This window comes from Passer domesticus, chromosome 10 (genome assembly GCF_036417665.1).
Source record: "Passer domesticus isolate bPasDom1 chromosome 10, bPasDom1.hap1, whole genome shotgun sequence".
In the NCBI taxonomy this organism is placed as follows: Eukaryota; Metazoa; Chordata; class Aves; order Passeriformes; family Passeridae; genus Passer; species Passer domesticus.
Window position 1 is genome coordinate 40,494,860 of NC_087483.1, and position 25,228 is coordinate 40,520,087.

A 25,228-nucleotide genomic window follows, 5' to 3' on the forward strand; every position below is an offset into this window, starting at 1 on the left:
TAAGTTTTCTGTGGGAGTGAATTGAGTTTGAGTTTGCAGAAGTAGCCTACAAGCAAAAAAAAAAAAAAAAATGTCTTAATGTTCAGCCAAAAAAACCCAAACAACCCCCACTGAAAAATACACCCCAAAAAAAGCCAAACACCCACCCCCCAAGTGGAAAAAAAAAACCTTTCACACAGAAAGAAACTTTCTTGAAAATCAGCTTTGCTTAGGAATGATGTCCAGCCTCAGAGGAAAGAGGATAACCTCCTCTTTGGAAGGAAGAAAACCTTTGGAAAACCTCAGGAAGAGTGGGAAGCTGATGTTTTCCCCCAGCTGCCTTTCTCCACCTGGTGCCCTGGGCCCTGTGGCTCAGGGAGGGGAGGCTGGGGAATAAATCTCTGTGTGGTTCAAGATCCAAGGAGAGACATCAGTGGAGACTCTGAGCTCACACCTCAGTGACATGAAAGTAATAAAAAACAAGAGTGAGTGATTTTTTTCTTAAGGCAGGTAGTGATAGCTCAAGGCAGGGGGGGGGGGGGGGGGATGATTTTAAGCTAAAAGAGGAGAGATTTGGGTTTGATGTTAGGAAGAAGCTCCTCACTCAGAGGGTTCCAAAGCCCTGGCACAGGTTGTCCAGAGAAGCTGTTGCTTGGAAGTGTTCAAGACCAGGCTGGATGGATCTTGTAAGGGGTAGTGGAAGGTGTCTCTGCCCATGGCAGGTACACAAACAAGATTGGCTTTATGGTCCCTTCCAACCCAAACTGCTTTGGTATCCGTTGATTTTAGGACATACATTTTTTTGGAGAAAACTCACTTGACCATAACCTGGCACTCTTGGTCATTGCCAACTCACAGGAGCTGAACTCCTAAAAGTGTTACATTTTCTGCCTAGAAAAATTTATATACAGTTGCAGCATGTGCTGAAAATGAAGGACAACACGAGCAGGACAGAGCAAACCAAAGCAGCTGGTGGCACCCAAGGTCTCAGGCTGGAATGTGCTGGCAGCCTGGCTGCTGTTGAACCTCCCACTCTCATCTTGCTTGGTCTGGATCCTGGGATGTTGGAGTTTTGCCTTTGCCAGTTGAGGAGCACCTCAGCCTTCTCTGCATCACAGCTTTTGGCTCATTCTCAGCTGGTGGCTGCTGTGAATATTCCACACTCCACGGCTGGCAAATGCAAACTGTTTTACATCCACTCTGCTTCCACTGCCTTGTGGTAAATGCAATTCCTGGTCCCTATGGAAGCAGTAGCAACTGTCTACACAGTGAAAACTGTCATGAATCAAGACCTTGGTAAAAAAACATTCTTTACCTCACGTCTCCTGAAGCGCTCTCAGACCAGATTTGAGCTACCATTGAAGCTCATATCTCAGATATGAGCTACCAATGAAGCACCAACACAAAAACCTCTGTGGCAAAAGAAACTCCCCACACAGCCCCTCTTTTTGTGGGCCAAAATCCCCATCAACCCTGCCCAAGAGAGCACCGTGCCTCGAACATCAGCCCCTGATTTCTGGCTGCACAGGATTTCCTTCCAAAAGCAGAATCAAACCTCTCCAGAACAGCCCCTGTCAGTGCACGGCTCTGTATCTAGTGCCTCTCCAACCCTTTCATTTCTGCAGAATAATGAACCTGCAGAAGATTCCGAGTTTTCCCTCTGGTTTAACAACCCTACCCCTGCCTGTTGCTGGTGTGCTCCGTCCCTGCAGTTAGCCAGAGAAATAATGATAATTTACACCCAGCTCGCGCACTTTTCCGGCATTTCTGCGAGCAATCCAGAGGCGACAGGAGCAAATTGATGGAGACAGGAATGGGAGAATCCCACCCTGTCAGAAGATGAATGAGCTGAGCTTGCATGATGTGAACCATGGCTGACAGAAGCGAGGGGGAATCAAAGAGTGAGCAACTTTTGACAACACACGCTTCACAGCTCTGACCACTGAGGATCTACATGATTATCTCCAGACAAAATAACTGTGAGTAAAAGGCTTACATACACTTAAATTAAACACAGCAGGGTTTTAGTAATCTCTGTTTGCATTTTACTTTCTGTTAAGAAGGAAATTGCTTGGACTGGGAACATTTCATTTAATGGCATTTTTAGTTACCTTTTGTACTTCTAATGCCATAGTCTAAATTCACCCCAAATTACCCAGGAAGGCAAAAGAAACTTTTGTCCTTTATTTTTAATTGCTGTAGCTTCCTTACCAATTTTACTAAATTAAATGTGTTTTAAAACATCACCGTATTTGAAACCTAATTATCCCAATCTCTGAATGAAGAATAGCTAACAATACAAACCCCATTTATGTAATTTATTTTGCAAAAGGAAAATAAATGGAATGCAGTTGCAGTAATGATATACATGTTTGCAATTCCACCCTGCTTTTTTCTCTTCCCCACAACAACTTAGGGAAGCTGCATTTTAATTTTTTTTTTTTTTAAACAGATGCTTTAAAAGCGTCTCTGCTGTGGAATTTGTTGTATCTGTACTGCTCTCAGAATGAGGGAAACTCTGCATAATGTCATGTTCTCTCTAAGTACCATGAAGGGCTTTTGTTTTGTGTGGTGGGTTGGCTTTTTGTTGGGTTTTTTTTTTCTGTTCTAGCTGGTCATGAATGAGGATTATGGCCTGTCGCCCACAATAAGTCATGAATGAAGATCATGGCTGGTAATTGTGATGTGCAAAATAAAAGGAGTGGGAGATGCAGGGCTGAGATGCTCTGGGTGTTCAGTCATTATTCAACACACCCCAGCCAAGTGGAGTTTAATCTTCTCAGACCACCTAGTCCTGAGATCTTAAATTTGGGTTTTGTTGGATAAGCCACCATTTACTCACTGCATTTATCAATTACTTGCTGGCTTCCCAGTGCTGCCAGCTGCATTAAACTCTGTCCCAGTGAAGAGAATTGCTCCCAACTGATGATCCCACTGGTTAAGAGCAGGAACACAACAAATCCTCACACAAACAAACAAATAAAACGTGGAGAAGAAACATTATTAGAAGAGTTTTCACTACTGGAGCGAGCAAAGAAAACTACTGGCATTTTACACAGCAAAGTTCCTCATCAGTCAACAGAATTTTCCTTAAATTTTCTATTAGGCTTACAAAAAAAAAAAAACCCACCAAAAAAACCAAAGAAAACTCCCACAAACAAAAACAAACAAACAAAAAAAACCAACCAAAAAAAAACAACAAAAAAACCACCAAAAACAAAAAAAAAACCACCAAAACCAAAAACAACAGCCTCAGAATTTAATATAAAAAATAAAAGGCTATTTATTTTTTTTAAGTCATTTAAAAATGGCATAGGTACCAAGATTTCAGTTCATATTTCACCTGCTTTGCTTAGGAGGATGCCTTCAAGCTCAGTAGCCTGCTCACTGTGAGTAAACACTGGGGTGTATGTGGTCAAACAACCCAAAATACTTGCTGAAGATTACTTTTACAAACAAGCCTGGGAAATTTGCTTTGCTGTTTTCTGTTGGGTCGTATTATTTGCTCTCAGTGAGTGTTCAGATGGGCCCTGACTGGTTTATTCAGATAAATATTTGCAAGACCTTTTAAGTTTGGCCTAAATGTTTATTTGTTCAAAAAATTCATACTAGGAAAGGCTTCGTTGTTCTTCATTCACTTGCCAGCATTGTTATTCCTCATTTTTTAAGCAGTCACATGTCCAGGAAGAGAATGGAGACAATGCCCATGTGATTGTGATGACAAATTGTGTATTATAAACAATGACTGGTAAAAATGATCAGTGCTTGAATGAGGCCAACACTTGTTTGCATAAACCATCCAGTAAATATTTAGAAATAACAAATACTTTCCTAGAAATCAGAATTGCTGTGTGAGCAGATCACCAGCAAGAAGGAACACAAAACTTGGGTAATATTTTGTTTGCCATGACAAAAAAAAAAAAATTGTACCACTTATGCCTGGATATTTCAAGCAGGAAAATTAAACTCAAGCGTTTCTTTATATCCCTTCCAACACAACTGGTTACTAGCAACTCTTCTAGTTAAGGACACTCCTTGGGATTTTTTAAAAGATATTTCTTAAATTAGATAAATTACACAGCTATTTAGACTTGCTCTTGGAAAGCCCAAAATTCAATTTTTGTTGTGTTTTTTGTTGTTTTTTTCTTTATCTTTTCCAAACGTGTTTCCTTCCTTGTGCATATGTGCTGCTCTGTTAACCTTGGTTCCTGCTACTTGCTCACATTCCTACATCAATTTTATCCTAGAAAATCTTTAAACATCAATTTTTAAATTTAATTTTATCATTTATAGGGGAAAGCAATGGCATTAAAATATTTAACATCTGTGGCCAGTGAATAGAAGGAAAATAAACACATCAGCTGAGGTCTTCCATCTTTCTTGGTGTCCCTTTATAGTCTCAAAAAGGGCAGAAATATCAACATCTACTTCAAGAAACATAATAATCATGACCAAAGTGCAACTTTAAAACGAGTTTGCGTGTTATCTGGGAAGCATTTATTTATGCAGTGCTGAGAGAGCTGGAGCTGAAAATATCCTTTCAGAGACATGAAAGCACATTGTTAGGAGCTGTGGCTCACCAGCACGCAGGTATCACCCAATTTCATTACTACCTGGTTAATTAACCTGCTTAAAGTGTGAAAGTTGGCACCTTGTCACTAGAAGCCATGGGAATAACTAATGAGAATCCATGAAATAATTTATTTCTCAATTAAAAACCCCAAAAGAAGAGGTTTTGTCTCATTATTCCTCTTTCCTGTTATCACCTATGCAAAGCCAAGAAGATTTTGTTAAACTTAAATGTCTTAAAAAAAATAAATAAAATACTCTGTGTAACATCTTAGGAAACACTTCACAGATCTTTAATAAAATGTGGTGTTATCCAACACCAATAAGCAAGCCAAGGACTTTTCAGGGAAAACACATTCAGTAGACAGCAGGAATGTGAATATGAGTCCTTTAATTTAATAGGATTTATTTGCTATTCTTTTTTAGCACATCTAGAGGTCAAAGAGACAAAAAAGACACAGTTGAGTTATCAATTGAGAATAAATTCTGGGATAAATAGGGATCTTGCTTTCTATTAACAAACTGCCTGCAAATAAGTAATATTTTTTGTGAGTGTAGTCATTTAGGATTAACAATTATGGAAAAATGAACCTCAGTTTCAGAAAAAGGTTGTTATGAGAATAGGTTATTAATTTTCATTACTATTTCCCACTTTGGGGAACTTTCTCCTTAATTTACAGAAAAAGGAGCAGGTTCAGGAAAGATTTGAAGACCTAAATATCACTTGAGAGGTTTGAGTCTGAAGTTTGGGTTCTCAAAAGGACTTCCCAAAAAAATCAAGTACTAAATAGCAAAAGAGTCACTGGGCTACTCTGCATACAGTGTAGAAAAGTTGAAATTATATATATATATATATATATATGAAAAAAATATATATTTATGGAAATAGATTTATGGAAATAAATAGAGATAATTATGGAAAATTAGATGTTAGGGGCATTATGGATTCTAAGCAGCAAGTCACACACCTGGGGGTTTGGGATCTGAAATTCTCTGTAGATATCAAAGGCACTGACAGCAGGATGGGTGAGGGTGCTCCCCTGAATAGCAGATGGGCATTAATGAGCTAAAATGGGAGAGCAATTCTCAACATTAAACTTGTGACATCAGGAGGAAATGCAAGAAAAAAGTACAAAATCTGAGCTGTTTTTTAAATAAAAGATGTGGAAGGAGTGAGTGTTCTGATGAATAGGAAAAGATGGCGATTATGGGCATCAGAGGGGAAAATTTAAATCTGTAATTGAAAGTATGAGATATAGGTCTAGGAAAAAAAGTTGTCCCAACCTGAGATACACTGAGAAATAACAGCAAATGGCCTTGGGAATTGTCTGGCTTTGTGGGAAGGAAAAAAAGAAAGAAAATATGATGCTTCCATGATGGATTTATATGTCTTGTGGGTATAAATAAGTTTAATTCCCAAGAAGAAACTGGGAATGGGCTGAGTACAGCACATTGCTGAGACAAGATACCTCCTTTCCTTTGCTCCCTCCATGCTTGGAGACTCAGATGCAGAGGAAACGAGCTCCCAGCCCTGGGACCCCACTGGAAACATCCCTGCCTGGCTCCAGCCCTGCCACCTCAGAGTGAAAACTGAAAGCAAAGAGCAGGGGCAGGGCAGTTTCCTGATATCTGTTCCTAAAAAAAAAAAAAAAAAAAAAAAAAAAAGGCAATTCTCCTGTGACTAAAAAACAAGGAAAAAAAATTCAAAAAAGGAGAAGAGGAAATGAGGTAACTGAAAATTTGCTGACTTCTTCAGATTTTTGTTACTGCTTTGGTTGTAGTGTCACCAGTGGTGACAGGTGACACATGACTTCCCCAAAAAAAACCAAAAAAAAATTTCTGTTTGTCTTTGTTTCGATTTCTGTCATGATTTATGGCAGGGGTACCACAGATCCCCCCTGTCCAACATGGCTTTGGTCTAAATTTAAAGTCCAGTTTGACACTGGGCTGCTTAAAACATCTTCATATAGTCTGAGTTTAGAGAGGGAATAAAGGAGTTTTTACTTAAAAACTATGGTACAACTAAATCAAAATGCTTTGTCTGGGTTTTTTGTTCCTCTTCATAACAGATCTACTCTATGGAAATAGGTTTGTTTTTCCTTGAAGGCCTCTTATTTCGCTGAAAATCAACACATATGAAGAGTAAAATATTTCCCCTTTTCTTATTTTTCATGATGGGGAGAAAACTTCCCCAAAGAGCAGAGACGTGCCCGAGGAGCACAGGCAACCTGTTCCTTGACCTGCCTGCAGACAGAGACTCCCAGCCACCTAAAATTAAATATTTTAACTACTTTTCTAGGTGAAAAGAGGATCTGTTTTCTTTCCAGAAAGCAGAAACCGACTGCAAGGCTTTGGCTTTGCAAGGCAAGAAAAGAAATACAGATCATGTATTGGAAGGGAACTTAAAAATCATCCAGCTCCAACTCCACTTCTGTGGGAAGAAGGGTTTCTTTACTCATTCCTGCTCAATTAATGATCCAAATAGAGAATGAGGCAAAAAAAGGTAGAGAAAAAAACAATATATGCCACCACTTCACCTCTCCTCGTCCACACTAATGCACACACACACACATCCATAATGGATGAACTTTGAAGTTTTTGCTCCTGAAAACCAGCTTTAGATGATCTTATTTATTTATTAGTGCTACTGTTCAATTTATATTTTGGCTTGCTATTTATTATGCAAAATAACATGCTCATATTTTATTCAGCAGAGCATTTGATTAGTGCAAAGCTTTATTTTCTGGCCTCAATAACATCATTTTGTCTGGTCTGCAGGCAATGTAAGATATCCCAGATCGTTCATAATTCTGACTGACTCCAAAAGAGAAAACTGTTAAAAGGCTGAAACTCTGTCCCAGAACGTAGATGGCAGCAGGGTCTTTGCTTATACCAAGTTACAAGATAATTTTGTCTTTGATGGGACAACTTGCTACTTTTAACAGTAAATAAACTTTTTTTCCCCCCACAGGAGATTGTCAATTGATGAAGGTATCTCAGGATCCTGTGAAAAAATTATTCTTTTCTTCAGTGTACAGTCTCTGAAGTGTCCTGGCCAGCAGCTCCATATTCAGAGTCTGTTTCTGGTTTTTAGGGTTATCTGCAATCTTTTTATAATATATTTTTAATCTAAATCTATGGCATTTTATTGGTTTTCAGGTATTTCATAGACGTTCTTTTTTTTATTAAGATTAATTTAAAACATTTTAAGATTTGTCTACATTAAAGGTAGACAAAAATACTGTAAAAAATATCTTTGGTGTGTTTGAACCCATATAACCACGGAAGACCAGATGACTTCAAAAGCTGCCTTTAGTTATCTGTATAAAGATAATTCCCATAATTTTCATTTTAAATATATTTGTAAAAAAAATCTGCACTACAGGGTACAGAAGAGTTGATAACCAATAAAATAAGAAAACAAGCTAGGAAGGCCAGTCCCGGAAGCCACAAGTGTATAAACTCAATGTATTTACTTTAAATAACAAATTATGAGTCTGATTCACAAGGACATTTTTGACTCCAGCACATGTAGGGAGGAAAAATAGTTTGAACAGTTTAAGGAGGAAAGACCAGGATGATTTCCCCTGATAAAAGACTCTGAATGAGGAAAACTTCTTGTCTTCCACACCACAACCAAAATCCTCTTTAGAGCAATATTGGGTATAGCATCAGTGGGGTGGGGAGAGCTCCCAAAAAGGGGAAATTTGCTTTTTTCTTCAAAAAGATTTTTTTTCTGGGAAGAAGCACAGCATAGAAGGACCCCATAGGCAACCTGAGAGAAATACACCTCTATGTAAAAATACTTTTTAAAGAAAAGAAAAAACCACCAACCAACCACCAAATATGAATAAAAAAATAATCTTCTCAGGGCAAGGGAAAGCTGTCTCAGCAGCATCACTTTTAAAATGGATAAAAGCCCTTCTCAGAGCTGAAGATAAATCAGTGGCACCAGCTTTAACAAAGAGAGAAACCTTACTTAGGGCTAAGAGACAGCAGGAGTGGTAGGAGTACCAGCTGGAACAGAGATGCACATCAAAGAAATTAAAGCCCTTTGGCTGAAGAAATTACACGGATACTATAAACTAATAACTTTAAATATTAAAAAACCCTTTTCAGGCTACAGCAAAGACACACGTTCCAAGCAGCCAGCCCAAGGTTAGCAAGCACTGAGTGAGCACAGCCCTTCAGAACCAGAGACCTTCACCTTGATGCCTCCCAGGTAACAAAGTGAATTCTTTAATCCCTACTGGTTAAAAACACAGCTTGCTATGTCGGTTTATTTTTCCCCCCCCCACTCTCCCCATGCTTTTTACTCTCTGTTAAAATACATTTGTTAATCATAGAGCAAAGTTGCACAAAATGTTCTGTCTCAGAACAAGGAGTTACACACAGCCTGTGCTGAAGCAACAGCTTGCTTTTCAGCATGACTCTGCCTTTTCCCTTGCCCTAGACGTTAGGCTTTAGAGAGTTAAATTTAAGGTCTAATTTTCTTTACCAGCAGAATGTATCTCATTTGCTATCAGTGCATGCAGTAGACTTTTTGTCAACATGGTAATTCAAGGAGGAAGTCAGGCTCTCTTTGTTACCAGATTTACAATGGTTTCTTGAAAAGACAGCTTGTGTATACCTCCTGCCTCACTAGAATACTTGCTTGCTTGGTTCCTAACAATGGCTCATTAAATTCAGTCAAACTAGTATGAAACTTACCTTCAAGCAGTTTCACTTGCTGAACCCCATTCTCAAAGGATTTTCTAATCTGCAATTTCTATTTTAGACTTTGAGCAGGAAATTGGAGAGAAAAGAGCACGGAGCACTTTCTGCAGAAACACCCAAACAAAACAATACTTGATGGTACCTTTTCAGAGGCAGAATAGATTTGTGTCTCTCCTGTTTTGAAGGCAATCACACTCACAACATTTATTCCTAAAGCAGGAGCATTCCCTGATCATTTTGGCTGTAATTAATCTCATGTTGGAAGAGAAACTAAGGCTTTTAACAAACTTTTTTTTTTTCCCTGAAATCTGTTACTTGGCCAGTCTGCACAAGAAGGTCCAAACCATACAGAGCTCATTACTGCTTAAGTTTTCATTTACACTTCCCACCACAACCCCCCAAAAAGCTGAGATTTAGCTGGACAACCAGCAGCACAAGGACAGAATTTTCCCCTTCCTGCTACAAGTGAGAATAATTCAGATTGGTAAAGCTTCATAGCAATCACTTGATACACCATTTTCTCACTCCTTTCATTATGGAGCATCTTCTTCGGCACTGAGGTTTTGGCCAAACCTCATGTGTTTCCTGTGAACAGTTGAAGAAGGGAAAGGTCACAAATTAAATCCCCCCAAAAAAGGTCAGAGAATCATAGAATATGCCGAGTTGGAAGGGATCCACATGGATCATTGAGATCAACTCTTGGTCCTGCACAGGACACTGCAAGAGTTCCACCACGTGCCTGACAGTACTGACATAACTCTTGAATTCTGACAGATTTGGTGAAGATGTTGGGGTATGGTGTCTTAAATAATTATACATGGGAAATGACACGAGTGTGAACATGATGTGTTGGCTTTTGGGCAGGGATGTTCATGATTCCATAAATTTTTTTTTGCTTGGCACAGTGATGAAGAATCTGTAGGTGATGAGATATTCCAACTAAGGCATCAAGGACGTTGTCTTTCCCATTCCCTTTGGAATACTCCCAGCCATGGATTTCACATGCAAAGCTGAGCATGGGAATGTCCCTCCACAGCTAAACTCTTCATGACCCCACCTTTTCTAAGATCTTTTAAATCAAAATCTATTGCATTCTATTAGATTTCAGTTATTTGATAGACATTCTTTTTTATTATGATGAATATAAAACATTTTAATATTTGTCTACATTAAAGGTAGACCAAAAAAAACCCAAAAACATTAAATAAATGTTTTTGGTGTGCTCCACCACAAGTAATCAAGGAAATAGATGAGGTTTGGTCACAGGCTCAATGCTGAAGAAGGTACTCCATAACAAAAAGAGTGAGAAAGTGGTGTATCAAGAAATTCCTGTAATGTTTTACCAATACAAATTATTCTCACTTGTAGCAGGAATGGGGAAAATCCTGTCCTTGAGCTGCTGCTTGTCCAGCTAAATCTTAGCCTGGTGGCCTGTCCTTGTCCTGTCATGGATTCCCAGTCCTGGGAGCAGCACAGGGCTGCTCTAATACCGGGTTTACATCCCATGGGCAGCTCAGACCACACGTGCAGCACTGCAAAAGTGCCATCTGGAAGTAATTCCCTGTTATTACTTCTTATCAGGACTGCTGAGGGGTTTTTATTTATCAAGTATAAATGAATCACAGGGCAAACTGATGTCTGCTCATTAAACTATGAAAACTTATTAGGCTATCCTTTTACTGCACAAAATAGAAGTCTAATAGAGGTAGGCTCGATCATGCTAACCTACAGCATGAATGTGACATGCAAAGGAAGAAATGGAGTGAAATCTGTCTCAGTTATGCCAGGAAATTACATATTCTTCTTAAAGTAAAATAAACACTTGACAAAGCTGTTAATCATCCCTAGTGGAAAGGATTTACAGATTCAATATTAAGATGATGAGCTTCCCACTGGTCTTAGGAGCACTATAGTCAAATGAATCAATTTTCCTCTGAAATCATTTAGATAAAAATTACATTCACATTGAAGAATATGAATGGTTTGAATGCTAAGATGTCACTTTAAAAATGTGTCGTCCCTCCAGTGAGCTCCTATTAGTCCTCAGTTAATATTTAGTATATTCTGAATGACAAATTCAAAGCTGGTGTCTTATATATAAATTGTATATCTGTAAAGTACCATATAAGCTCACACACTTTTTTCCCTTACAGAAACAGTGTTGCATAAACATAGATAGTCTGCAGAGCCTGAATTAACAAAAATATACATTCAAGATTGATTTTTAAATATCACTCCTACCCAGACATTTCACATCAAACCACACTGAAGATCCGCTTCAGAAAAATAAATTTGCACATTAAATAGCAGAAGAATAAAGGATACATATTTATCTTGATTAAGATGATTTCATAAAAGCACTCAACAATTAAGGGGTTTGGAGTTTTTTTTCAATAATGTGAAACAATGCTTTGTTGAGAACATATTTGAAAATTTACCTGCAGTTAAAGAGTATCTGGGGACTCCACTCAAAAAAAAAGAAAAGCAAACAATTTTTAGAAGTTACCCATTCAAAGAGAGAGGGAGAGAGAGAGGAAAAGAAAGAACGAAGCAGGGAGATTATAGAATTTAATGATTAAGAATGTGTGCAGTGCAGTATAAGTACATTTGTTTCCTTGGAAACAAACTAGTACTGTTGCACTGAAGAAATTTGTAAGCATTAAAAAATTCTGTAATCAGGCCCCAGGAGAACGTATTAAATTTTTTAAAAGGGATAAATATTTGACATTCCTGGCCGTTTCCTGACTGTACTTGTTGATGAGGCCTGCTGTCAATGGGTGGTGTTCCTGATGTTGGGGAAATGGATCCGATCCGTGAACCCGCGCAGCCAAAACCACTCTTTTAACTGCTTAATCCATCCAGCAGGATCAACAGCTCTGGAATCCACAGGCAGATTTAGATCTTTTAAATAGTGGGTACATGGTAAATGCAGTTAAATGCAAATAAAGGTAGACTACCAAACCTGCAATAAATGTTCAAGGGGGGAATTTTTAAGAAGAAAACTTCTTGCCTAAGTCACCCTTACTTGCAGAAAGCATCAGGATTGCTCCCAGGGAAAAGACAGGACAACTATGACCCCATTTATACCTACTGGACGTCTGGACTTTGATTGATTAAAATAAAACTACAGACTCAAAACTCTTGTTTGACAACCAAACTCAACACAGCTTTTTTTCCAGTTCTGCAGGAAGGCTGATTTTACTTCAGTTTTTCTAACAAGAAACAGAACCAGAGGAGCAAAGAAATCAAAAGAAATTCAGTTTACAAGGTGGAGAAAAAATACCCAGAACACCACAAGAAATAGCACCTAAAGAGGTTCCAAAAGAGCTGGAGAGGGACTTTGGGCAAGGGCATGGAGTGAAAGGACAAGGGGGAATGGCTTTGCACAGGTGGAGGGCAGGGAGAGAGGGGATATTGGGAAGAAATATCCCTGGGAGTGTGGAGAGGCCCTGGCACAGGGTGCCCAGAGAAGCTGTGGCTGCCCCTGGGTCCCTGGAAGTGTACAAGGCCAGGTTGGATGGGGCTTGGAGCAGCCTGGGACAGTGGAAAGTGTCCCTGACCACGACAGGAGGCTGGGACTGGATGAACTTTAAGGTCTCTTCCATCCCAAACCATTCCAAGCTTCCATGATTTTATGAGCTATTACTTTGATGCAACGTCCGTTTGCAAATGGAAATGGCATTAAGTCAGAAGAACAAATCTGTTCTGGTTAGATGACTTTAAATATCTATTTTTCTGCTCACTTGCTGTATGGTGACCCCACCCAGACTGTAGCTCTGTGGCAATAATGTCACTCACCCTTGAATTCCATAGGGATTTATGTGTCACAGGTTTCAAACAAATATTCTGTCTCATAATGTACTCAGGGAAAGGTGAGACTGTTTGGTCATTATGAAGTAAACTTGTTTCATATTAAAAAAAAAAGGAATACATGCAAATAATGACTAAAATTATTAATGCAATGAACTCATTTCAGTTTTCCCTATTACACATGAAATGTAAGATGTGGTGGATGAGGTTTTATCATTACGAGAAAATAATAATTGCCAAAATGATCTCTCAGTTTTTCTGAATGGAAAAACAAAATATGGGAAGTTACAGGGAAAAATAAGGTAAAAATAATTCCAGGTACAGGTTTTTCATGTAAGTATAACCCTTGAAATTAGTTTCCAGGAGTAATCTTAAATGTGGAAGTAGAAGCTCACACTTGTATAAAGAATTAGAGGAATATAAAAAGAAAGGTCCCTTTATCCTTCACTTCATCAAAAAAAATCTGAGCTATTTCTTTAACCTCATCACTTAAAGTCAAGGGATTAAGACTCCATCTTTTACAAAATTAGAAAAGAGATTCTTTCTGCCTGCCTGGATACTGAACCCAGGGCAGTGAATTTGGTGACGTTTGAAATGGTTCTGAAGAAAAAGATGCAGAGCTCCAAAGAAAGAAATGTCTTCCATTGAAGGAAATGCAGAATTCCAAATGGGAAGAGCTGTGTGCTGTGGGAAGGCATTGCCAGTGCTGGAATTTGGAAACTTCCAGACTGCAGGCTATGGGAGATACTGGGATCCTCTTTGACTCCAGTGATATTTTCATTATTTCAATATATTGCATTGATTTATTTTGACTCACTGGTTCTCTGATGCTCTTCAATATTTCAGTGTTTCTAAAGAGCCTAAGCAGAAACCAAAGTGCTCTGATACTTTAATATTTTTCTTTATAATTTTTAATTTTACTTTATAATATTCAATACTAAAATACTTATACCAATACAATTTTAAATTGCTAAACCTGTCTCCTATCAAAATCAGATGAGGAATATTTGTGCCTCATTTATCCAAAAATACCAAGTTGCAAGGGAAAATTAATTTGAGGATGACTTTCCTTCCCAAATAGATACTTTAAGTCAATAAATGCTATGGAAGACCAAGACAAACTTCACCTACTTATGTCTGGGTTTGGCCTGGTTCAGTTTGTCAGGGAATCATGGTAATTTTTCTTGGGTGGCACATCTAGACCCAACACCCGCTCACAAAAAGACCAATCTCAGAGCCCAGGGCCTCCTTGGAACACCTCCAAGGATAATCTTTGCTGAGATTCCCACTGGATCCCTCTTCCAGCACTTGACCAGCCTCAAAGAGAGAAATTTCAAGTTTGATAAAAAATAATGGCCATTTTTTTATTTGTTTGTTTGCTTTTAGGTCCTCAGGCTGATACTTTGATGGGATAGAGACTCAAGTTCAAATGGACATTCTGGCCTTTCCTGAAGCTGATAATGGAAAACAAAGCCCTTTTCTCAGCTATCTCAGCTCTTAACTCGACCCTGCCCTCAGTGTAGACACAAATCAGCTCACAGAATCTCTGTTCTTTATTTATACAAAATTTGAGAGGAAAAAAATCTCATCCAGAAATTATTTTTTTTCCCAAATTACACACCTGGCCTTCAGATTTGGCTTGGGACTAACTCTTCCATTTTTGGGAGATCTTAATCTGTTCTTCCTCTACTTCTGTCTGCTGAAACAAGACTTTTAGGAAATGTAAATTCCCATTCCTCTTGAGAAGGGAGACTATAAACTCACGCCATCTCCTGCAGGAGAGGTTCATAATTTCCCATCAGGTAATACAATATCCCACAAAACATAAGATAGTGTGTTTTATGCAGAAATTCGGGACTTACATACCTTTCCTAAACCCAAAATTCCCCTTGATATTATTATTTCTTGTTATTAGATAAAGTCACATCACCAATTTTGACCTTTTGATGGTATTTTTGTTTTACCAGTCCTATGCAGATGGGCACTTTTTCCTTTCAAACTTTCTTCCTACCCTTCCTGCAAGCCACATTTCCCAAAATTTCTCATTCTCAGGATAAATTTGAGACTGGAACCTCTGACTCCTGTGCACTGTGATTATCTATGGGAAAAGTAAAACTGAGCCAGCTCTAGGGAGAGCTTTTCCTTTGGATCTCTGCAGGGACCCAAGGGTATTGCTCCTTTGATACTATTTTTTTTAGGAATCCTCAACCCTGTCTGTGTGGAGTGGAAAGTTTATTGTGATATGACCATGTGGTAATAATATATCAAAGTCCAGCATTAAAATATTTCTAAAACATGAAAAATGGGCTGTTCATAATGTTAAAGAAGGACAAGAAAATTTGCTGACAATGTGGGTAATTTCCTGAAATCAGAGTTCATCTTGTAGCAAACCCATGTTCTGTGGACAACAGAAACAAGCAGAGCATAAATCACTCACTCACACACACAATCTCCTCTGTCCTGCTAATCACATGGGTTTGGGATCACAGCAAAGCACACTGTGCCTCTTTCAGTACCCATGGAAAACAATGGAAAGGCTCCTGTTGACATGGACATCAAGGGAAGACTATTTCATCTGGCTGTAACAACACTAAGGTCTTAAAACAAGACCTGCAGAGAGATTTTTAGCCAAAATACCCCATACTGAAACTAGGTATGAAAATGTACTTGTAATCTATACAGTGAATACACACATGTTAGAAAGTCACAAAGCAGAAAAATGGATTTATCCATTTCTCACACCTGGCAAATGGATTGTGGAAAGTTCCTCCTAATTTAATCAATAGTCTTAAATGTATGATCAAATATTCTGATTTTTTACACATCTGTATATTAGTTTATATGTTGGAGCATAAACACTCCCAATAAATTTGGGAACACACATATTAAAACTATGACCACATTTGCATTCTAATGTACTAATACTTTATAAATAATTGTAAGGGTATTGTATTTTGAAGGGCATTAAAACTCATTGTATTTCCTTGGGTTTGCTTTCAAGAAGTAGCAAGTTTTTCTTACTCTTTATAAGAATTTAAAACAGCATGGTTTAAATGTAGTTCCATTTTCTAGTTTGGGACACATCTTACTCTGAAATACTGTAGAACTTCAACACTTCTTTTCAGCAAGACAAGAAAATTTGGGGGGGCTAGGGGCATGTCCACCTCTCACTGCATTACCAGAAGAGAAAGATCCCTTTAGCACAGGGAAAGTAAGGCTGAGTAGCAAATAAATTAGGTACAGACATGAGATAATGGAAAGCACAGTAATCAGAAGACATGTTTTATTATTACAGGTGGAGATAATGTTGGGAAAAAAAGTGTGGGAGAATGCCTTGGGCTTGTTTTAAGACCAACATAAAAATGCAATACCTATATGTTTGCTTTAGCATCTTTTTTTTAAAGTAAGGTTTATTTTTGCCCCATATTTATTTACTCTTCAGATGTAAAAACAGGCTTATTGACATATTTAAACGTGCCAAATACTTGCGATTTAACATGACCGTGTCTGAATGCGAGGTCATTGTTTTGCTTACAGCAAAAATTTCCTACAGTCACATAAAAAATTTCCTACAGCCCCCCTCCATAACCTCCAGTGGGGTCAATATGAAATTCTTCTACTGACCTACAGCAGGTTTCCAGATTTTTATTATCTTTTAGAAAACAGGTAAAAAGTTCAGATAAAAACTTTGGTCCACTCTAAGGTGTTTCTTCATATGACCATGATTATTGTCCTGACCCATCAAATCATCCTTTTTAGGTTCTACATCTCAAACTGCAAGAGAAAATTGTTTTTATAATGCTCTACCATTAGCCTTAATTTCAGAAATAAGTAAGCCTGGAAAAATGTGAAAATGTTCCACAAAATTTGTTTTGAGGATTTAATGATTGTTTACCTGGTGCTAACCAATATTAATAAAGATCTAAAGTATATGCAACACAAATAAAAGTAATTATACAAATTAGGTAGCTTTTCTCTTTAATTTTTAAACTCAAACTTGGAATAAGAGTAATGCCCCATAAATAGCACCATTTTAATCAACAAAAGTCTTGCTAATGTCCATGGTAAGAAGAGGAGGATTAAATGTTGGCTAAATTTTCACCTGTATTCCACAAGAAATTGTCCATTTTATGAGAGCAAAGCTAGAGAGCCCATTATAGCCATGAGAAAAATGTTTTTAAAAAGTTGAGAAAGAAAGCAAAATGAAATGTGAATATTAACTACACGCCCCAATTTCTCCACCCACCCTCCAGTCATTTATAGGCAGTTCATAGAAGGTCTACTGGATTTGCTATCACACAGTGACAGAACAAAATATTTCAGTACATTGCAAACTTGAAATTTTGTAAGTGAAAACTGTAAGGTCTTTGAAATGTTAGTATCCAATACAACTTCTACAAAATTATCCTTCTAATTAGCATAAGCTCTTAAAATAATTTTTGAGAACATCTTCCATCACATTTCTTTTTAAACATTATTATTTTTAATAATCACAGAATCATATGATACTTCTTTTTTAATAACAGTTTAAAAGTGAACACATGGAGTAGAAATACTGTTAAAATATTTATTTATTTGATTATTCAGATGAATACCTGTGTTGCCTTTTTGTTTGTTTTGGCAAAGTTGCCTGAAAGAGCCAAATCTGGTTCAGGTAATCATAAGAGCTTTTGTTCATTTCAAGTAAGTATTATACCATATGCCATGCTTGAAATTAGAAATTAATCATCACCCACCACGCAGACAGTTTTGATAAAATTCCCTTTTCCAACTAAAACAGTCATACAACGCTTGTAGCTTCATTGAAACTCTGTGTTCCATCAGTACAAGAAGAAAAAAGAACAGAATAAAATCTGATTCCATTAAGGAAAGACTGCAATGGAACTTTTCCGTACTTGTACCAAGATACCATTGGACAAATGTTGGGAAAAAATTACTTATGGACCTTGCACAGAGATATCCCTACCTTGAGTTGCACCATTGTTTTACTCACAATTCTTTATCAACACCTATTTTTTTATGCACATCTTTATGCACAAGAAATGGGTTCAGATTTAATGAATTAATCACCCACTGGGACCTTTTTCTAGGCTGGTTATTCTACACAACCTTATCCAACCAGGCCAGAAACAAAAACTGTATTTATGCAGTCTAAATCATCATCTAACTCTTAGGGACTGAAAAAAAACCCCAAACATTTAGTGCAAGGCAAAGTTCCTCCAGCCTCTCTGGCAGCATGACATCAAGGTGACAAAATAAATGCTTCGGCCAAAAGAAAGGAACAGAGCTGGGTCACCAGTTATACCCAGACTTCAGAGGAAGTAAAACAACCAAGAAAGAGCTCAAAATGTTGTCTGATCTCTTTCAAAGGGAAAACTGAAATGAGATGGAGATAGCAATCAGTGCCGAGCTGTTTCTGCCAGCAAGGAAATGCAGACCCTCCTTTGTATCTGACTTCACAACCCCCACCAGCATCCCCTCTTTGGAAAACTTTCCCAATATTTAATACCTGTGTGAAAGCTCTACACCACAGAGAGTATAAGAAATTTACCATAAGCATTATCAGGTAATTTTTTTGCACAGCAACAACTCTCAGACAAAAACTCCAATGCTGAACCAATGTTTTAATTGTAAAATTTACTTCTGAGTTTAGAAGGAAAACCCAACATATATCATTCAGGGGTAAACTCCACCAAATATATTTTGCTCAAGCAGAGTTTGCCTGATTAAGATTAAAGTAATGTGTATATAAACACAAATTTTCTAAAATTCAACATCTCACCCTTTACAGAAACATCTGTGTTCACACATAAACAAGAGGAAAGACAGGCAGGTAGCAGAAAATTGAAAGAGCTAAATAAATAAGGAAATGCACTGCATAAAGCTAAATTTGAAGGAATATATTTGTTTTAAACATTGGTTGAGTAAGGCAGAAACAGTCATTGATATGCTGATCACTATAACAACACAGAGCAGAGACAATATAAAACTTTGCTCCTACATCTGATTCAGGGTATTGTTGAATAGCAGTTGTTGGAATTTATACAAATAACTATTTCTCTAGTCTACTTTTATGATATTTTATTAATCTTTCTACTATTACTATCATTATTAATAATACAGGAGTGCTGTTTTTGCAAAGCTGCATTGTGCTCTCACAGAAATCTGTGCTTTGAAGAATTTCCTTTCAAAATTGTAAAATATTTATATGATAAATCATCAGATGATTTAAAATTAAATCATTCTGGTTATATTTATGTTCATGAATCAAATGTGACTTTTCTCGCTTTACACAGGTCTGTGCTGTTTTCAACCTCAACCTTTGCAAGTGACATTTTCATTTAGAATCTTATCATTTCATAATTATTACCTTTCAGAACTCCTAGGGAGAGAACAAAAGCTTCCTCTTTGTATTTCCATTGTTATGTTTCTTTGAAGAACAAATTAAATTTCAATCCCAGCCAAAACAAACTTTTAAAGTACAAAATAAATTGGAAATTACGTGAAAAAAATAACAAGCTGTGCAAGCTTAAAGCAGCCTCTGGTGAGCACAGGTATATTCTGGATAATTTATTACTGTGTTTTCTTTGTTTAACCAGTAGATCAAGCTCAGCCTAAGGAAACATGGCAAACATCTCGCTGAAGGTGATCTGAGCTGCTCTAAACTGACACTGGGACTCTTGTGATCCTAATAAATGAGAAAGGATTTTTTTATATCCCCAGAGTGACTATTCACCATCTTTTAGATTATTGTTACCTTTTAATTGTCCTCTGAGCTGTCCAAAAGGGAGAGATCTGAACATTTCTCAGCTCCCTTGCAAAATGTGGAGCCACACTGTAAAATACCACATTTATGAAGTTGTAACTAATAGTAATCCTTATTATCATCAAATTCATTCAATTTCACTCCAGTGGGCAGATAATTATCTTTTTTTTAGGTAGATGTCATGGCTCAAATTCATAAAAACGCACAACAGTAAAATGGAGCAAACAAAGTATTTGCAAGCCTGAAAGACACTTCTGCTTTTTCAGGGAAATTTCAGATTTTCTCACGGAAACAAACAAACTTTGCGCTCTCCAAAAAAAAAAAAAAAAAAAAAAAAAAAAAAAAAAAAAAAAAAATCAGGCTGGAAGTAGGAGGAGGGGGGAGAAATCAAGGGACCTGGAGAGTGTTCAAGTCCCAGCAAGGGACAGGAGTGAAGTGGCTCCTGGCAGCCCCGTCCGGATGAAGAGCCGGGGTGGCGGCACTCGAAGCCTGGCAGAGCGCGCGGCGCTGATGGCAACGAGGGAGAGAGAGGCACTCACCTCCTAAAACAGTGACACCTGGGTGATCCACCCTCCTTCCCCAGCCTGGCAATCACAGCTTCTCCAGCTCACAGAGGGGTTTTATGGGATCCACCAACGCCCTGGAGCAGTGAGGAGGTTGGGGATGGCACACAAAAACAGGGCCCTGTGCCCCAAACAGACCCAGCGCCTGCTTTGATTAAAAGTTGTTTTAACATCCAAATCCACCAAAATTCACCCTTTCCAAGCTAAAAGTAGCTGCTCAGTCCAAAATTATGAGCAAAACAGAATAAAAGAATATTTTGTTTGGACTCAAAAAAGTAATTTATTGAAAACAAACGTTACAAATCTATTTTATCTCCCCCCTGGAGCCTTGCAAAGAGAACCAATATTCAGCTGATGTAGTCTGTGTATGATCACAGTTATACATTAATCTTGGTGATTTAACCTGCAGTTGTGCCTAAATACCCTTGGCCAGCATGGAGCCCCTCAGGCAAGGCACAAAGTGCCACCATGGAAGGGAGCTGGGACAGGAGGGAACACTGAGACACCAAACCCTCCTCAGCTTGGAAAAGGTTGGGGCTCATCTCCTTCATTATCGAGGTCTCCAACCAACCTTGAGCATGTCCAAGTGCCTGGTTTTAAATACACCATTTTTTCCAATCCATGCCCTTCCCAAATCACCACTGCAGCATCCCCTTAACACCTTTGTTACTGAAACTATCTTGCAGTTTTTCCAGGTTTTTTCAATTCCCTAATGCAGCATCCCTAAAGTTTTGCCTGATGTAGATATCAGCCACAAGGCCAATATTACTGTGTTATAAGTGACATGGGAAGGAGTCCCAAATCATGTCAGCCAGGGACATAAACAACTCAATTTTTAATCCTTTCCAGTGATATCACTGTTTCAGGAGTGAAAAGAATAAGATATTATTTCAGTCATTTGATCTTCTTATTTTGGATATGCACTGGATTACATAGGGGGTTTTAATCCAATTAGGATTGCCTCTCTCAGCCTAGACAAAAACCAATGGGTAGATCCTTCTCAGTCAAGGACATAAGTCACCCTAAATAAAGACAGAAACTGGTTCATCTATATTCCTCACATACAGTTTTAAACCTGTTAATCTTCAATCCTGATCTTCAGAGAAATTGGTTTAGGTTTTGCCTTTTTTTTTTCTTTTTTTTTTTCAGAGAATAAGATGTAAATCTACTGCCATCAACTTTGTGTTATTCCAAAGCTCTAAGAAGAAAACCACCTGGTATTTTTCTTCAGCCCCTCTATATGCATATGCAAATCCAACAGCTTCAGGATCTGCCAAACTATTTACCAAGTTTGTCAGGGAAACAGCCTCTGAAACAATCTTCTTTCAAAATAATTTTCTGTGATTCTAAATTCTTCTTCTAAACGCTATTTTTGTCTCTGAAAGCATATTCACCCTTGCAGTCTGACTGCTTGTTAAGGAAAAACAACAAGAAAAACACTGAAATCTCACTGTTGGCCTATGTTCTACTGCCAGTGTTCAAACATCAGGATCCCAACAGTATCCCAGCGCCTGAAAAACATCTCCTTTTCTTTGAAATCTGCCTGGGTTGTGGATGAGAAATTGCCAGTAGAAATTACAACATTTGCCATGACTGAGATGGGGTGGGTTTTTGCATTTGGATTGAATGAAACCATGGAAAATGTTGTTAGTAACAACTTCAGTGTTATAAAAAATCACCAAGTGACAGATTTTGAGATTAAAAGGAAATATTAAAAATCCCCTTCAATATTTAAAGCTTACTTAACTAGTAGCACTTCACTTGACACTGACTCATGTCATTTTCTTTCATTCCTCTTTTGATCCATGCAAAGCAGTTACACGATTGCAAATATCTTATCATGTCACCTTCTCATATGGATATGAGATGAAAGAATATTATCTCAAGCTGAGTGATAAGTCCTGTACCAAAACTACGGGTGGAATCTGCACTATCTGATGCTAAATGGGAGCAGGGGGGTGGCAGCACTGGGCATTTCTTTTTCCCTGATATTCTCTGTTGAGGATAGTTGTGAAAAAGGGTCTTATTTTAATAGGTTATTCAAGCCTCCTAATTAACCATTGAGATCTTACACCAGGTTAGCTGAGCTTCTTGTCAAGGCACAGGGATCACTCAAATTGCTTTTATTTGCATGATTACGAAGTGGCAAACCATCAATACTCCTTCACCTCTGATTTTAAACATGCAAAGGGCATCAAAGGCCTATTAACATGAAATAAAATTAGCCCTCATCTGTTTTATTTTAAAGGGACTCTTCCCTCCCCCTTTCCCCCCCCCTCCTCCTCCTTCCTTTCTTATTTAGGGAACTGGGTTCCTTTCCCATACTTGGTATGTAGTACATCTTTTTTTCTCAGAGTTAATTCTCCAAGTCTGGTCTGTCAGCCAGTATAAACAACACTTGATGAATGAGACTCAAGGTGTTTAGTCACCTGAAGCAGCTGTTTGAAGTAACTCTACACACAGCCTGAGGCCCGTGTTTTCACAGCTGTGGGAACTCTTCAAAAGCTTTTCCTCTTGGCCTGCTCCTTTGCTGTGGCTTTAGACTCTTAGCGCAAAATCTGGACAATTTCAAAAGGGCACAATGAAACTAGAGACAGCAATTTTTGATGATTTTGGGCCAAAAAAAGGGCCTAGAATAAATAAATGAAGTACATTTGAAAGTGCTTTACCTAGGTGGGCTATATATCTAAGAACTGCTCGCTCTACATGTGCCCATGTGCTCACTTAAAAGGGGAGATGGGGAGGGGTTCAAGCCCTGCTCTCTGTTTACAACTATTTTCACTTTCTCCTCTGATGCGGCAGATTAAAAACTAAATGTTTATGGGCCTGGAAAAGCGCATACCTGAAATAAACTCAGCAAGTTTCTCAAAGTTGGAAAGCTCTCCTAACTCATAAACAGACCTGCAGTGATTGGTGATCTGTGCTCCCCGCTGGGAAGCTTTGGAGAATTGGCCTCGTGGAGGTCGTGTGATTGCTTCTCCTGGCCCCAGGGCTGTGCCTTCATGATATGCCTCACTGTGTCCATGTAGGTAGCCAAAGAAGTGATGGGCCCAAATAAAACTATAATAAACCAAAATTGAGCAAGAATTGGCGCGGAGCTGGCAGCGAAATCAGAGTTTTGCAAACGCGGGACCCAATCGCGCAGCTGGGCTGAAATATTATATACGGAATGAGGTCATGGATCAGAAAATGGATTTTATTTGGAGGTGGGAGTGCACTGCAAGCCTCAAAGCATGGTGATGAGTTCGCTGGAAAATCCTGAGTGTTAAATGGCCGGCTTGTACCTCCCCTGGATAGGCACAAGGTTCCTCATGGGCTCAGACAGATCTTGCTCAGCCCCGTGAGTAACCAGCACCACAAGGTGAGCATCCCACGGGAAAGGGACATGGAAAATAACTCCAGCAAAGCACTGACGTGAGCCCCAGGAAGGGATGTGAGTCGACAGATTTCGTCGGGGAGGCTGTGTCAGGTGGATGCTTAACTCACTGAATAACGCTTTCCACTTCTGAGTTCACCCAAACAAGGAAACACGGATACATCCAACCTCAGCTTTCAAATGTGTCCAACAAAAGGCATCAGGAAGCTCGCCAGGAAGAGTGAGGATGGGACAAACTACTCCTGAGACAGTAGAACAAACATGCTCCAGCCGTAGCTGTTTTAGCACCGCATGCCTCCCACACATTGCTCCATAAATCCTTCTTTCTTGCCTCTCATTTTCTCCAGTTTACAAAAATTCTCATGTTAACAGAAAACGTTTAGTTTAAATTGATCCTCAGCCATCCTTGGCATGTATTACACACGCTCACTCTTTTATGTTTTATAGCTTATGTCATCCTGTATTTATCATTTAGTGAAGGCCTTATATTTTTGGCTTGCTGTTGCCCCTTATCAGATGATAAAATGTTCCCTCAGGAGGGAGAGAATTTTTATGAATTATGACGATAGTATAGAAAATAAATGACTTATTGGCACTACAGTCAGGCTATACATGGAAATGTGTTCTTCGAAAGTTTATAGAATCAGAGAAGCACAGAATCCTGGAATGGCTTGGGCTGGAAAGGACCTCAAGGACCACCTAGTTCCAATCTCCTGTCGTGGTTTACATGACAAAGGTGTGTGTGCCAACACTGTCACTACTGCCAGGGAAGGGAATTCCCTGAGCTGAGAGTGGCCATGGGGTGACAAGGACAGTGTTTCTGTCCGGTCAGTGGTTTGGGATGAGCCCTGGGGATGAGCTTGTCCTGGGGTCTCAGCACAAAACTGCCTGTTCCCTCATGGCTTTCACTTTCCTCTCTCAGGAGGTGGTGAAGTTTCCAGATATTTTGAGAATAGCAAGGCATAAACATTTCCAGAGTAGAGAATGAGAATTAGAACATAAAAAAGACTTTTAAAATATATTCTATGGTACTGTCCACACCTGGATGCCCACAGGTCCCTGGGTACCTGTGTTATTTTTATGATACAGAAGGTTAGATGGTCCAAACTACATGCTGGTCATTGAATTCACCCTTCTAATTTGCTCCCACCCCACCCTCACTCCTGACCTACCCTGAGAGGTTTCAAAGCTGCCAGCACCAAAGCACATCTTGTACTACCAGAGACACAGCTGGGCTGGTCCCTTCTCTGCAAAAACATGACATAAATTCTGACACTGGTCACCATACATGTCAACAGAGTCAAACTTTGCTAATGAACCACTGCAAAATTCCAAATAAATAGACAAACCCGCAGCTGAGCAGCGTATTGCAGCCCTTCCCACCATGCACACACGACAATTAGAGATAGAGAGGCTTGCTGTCCTTCAAAGCAGCAAATTAAATAAGAA

The 25,228-nt window shown here is 38.7% G+C and overlaps 1 long non-coding RNA gene across 2 annotated transcripts; it reads left to right on the plus strand.

Moving 5' to 3' along the window:
• Positions 1–1,571: 1,571 nt before the first annotated feature.
• LOC135309248 (uncharacterized) lies at positions 1,572–22,213 on the plus strand. Of its 2 annotated transcripts, XR_010369555.1 has the most exons (4): positions 1,572–1,958; positions 8,668–8,770; positions 14,461–14,876; positions 21,553–22,213. It is a non-coding gene; the product is annotated as an uncharacterized LOC135309248 (long non-coding RNA). The 2 variants fall into 2 exon arrangements; XR_010369554.1 differs by lacking the exon at positions 21,553–22,213 and having other exon boundaries at positions 14,461–16,924.
• Positions 22,214–25,228: the final 3,015 nt, after the last annotated feature.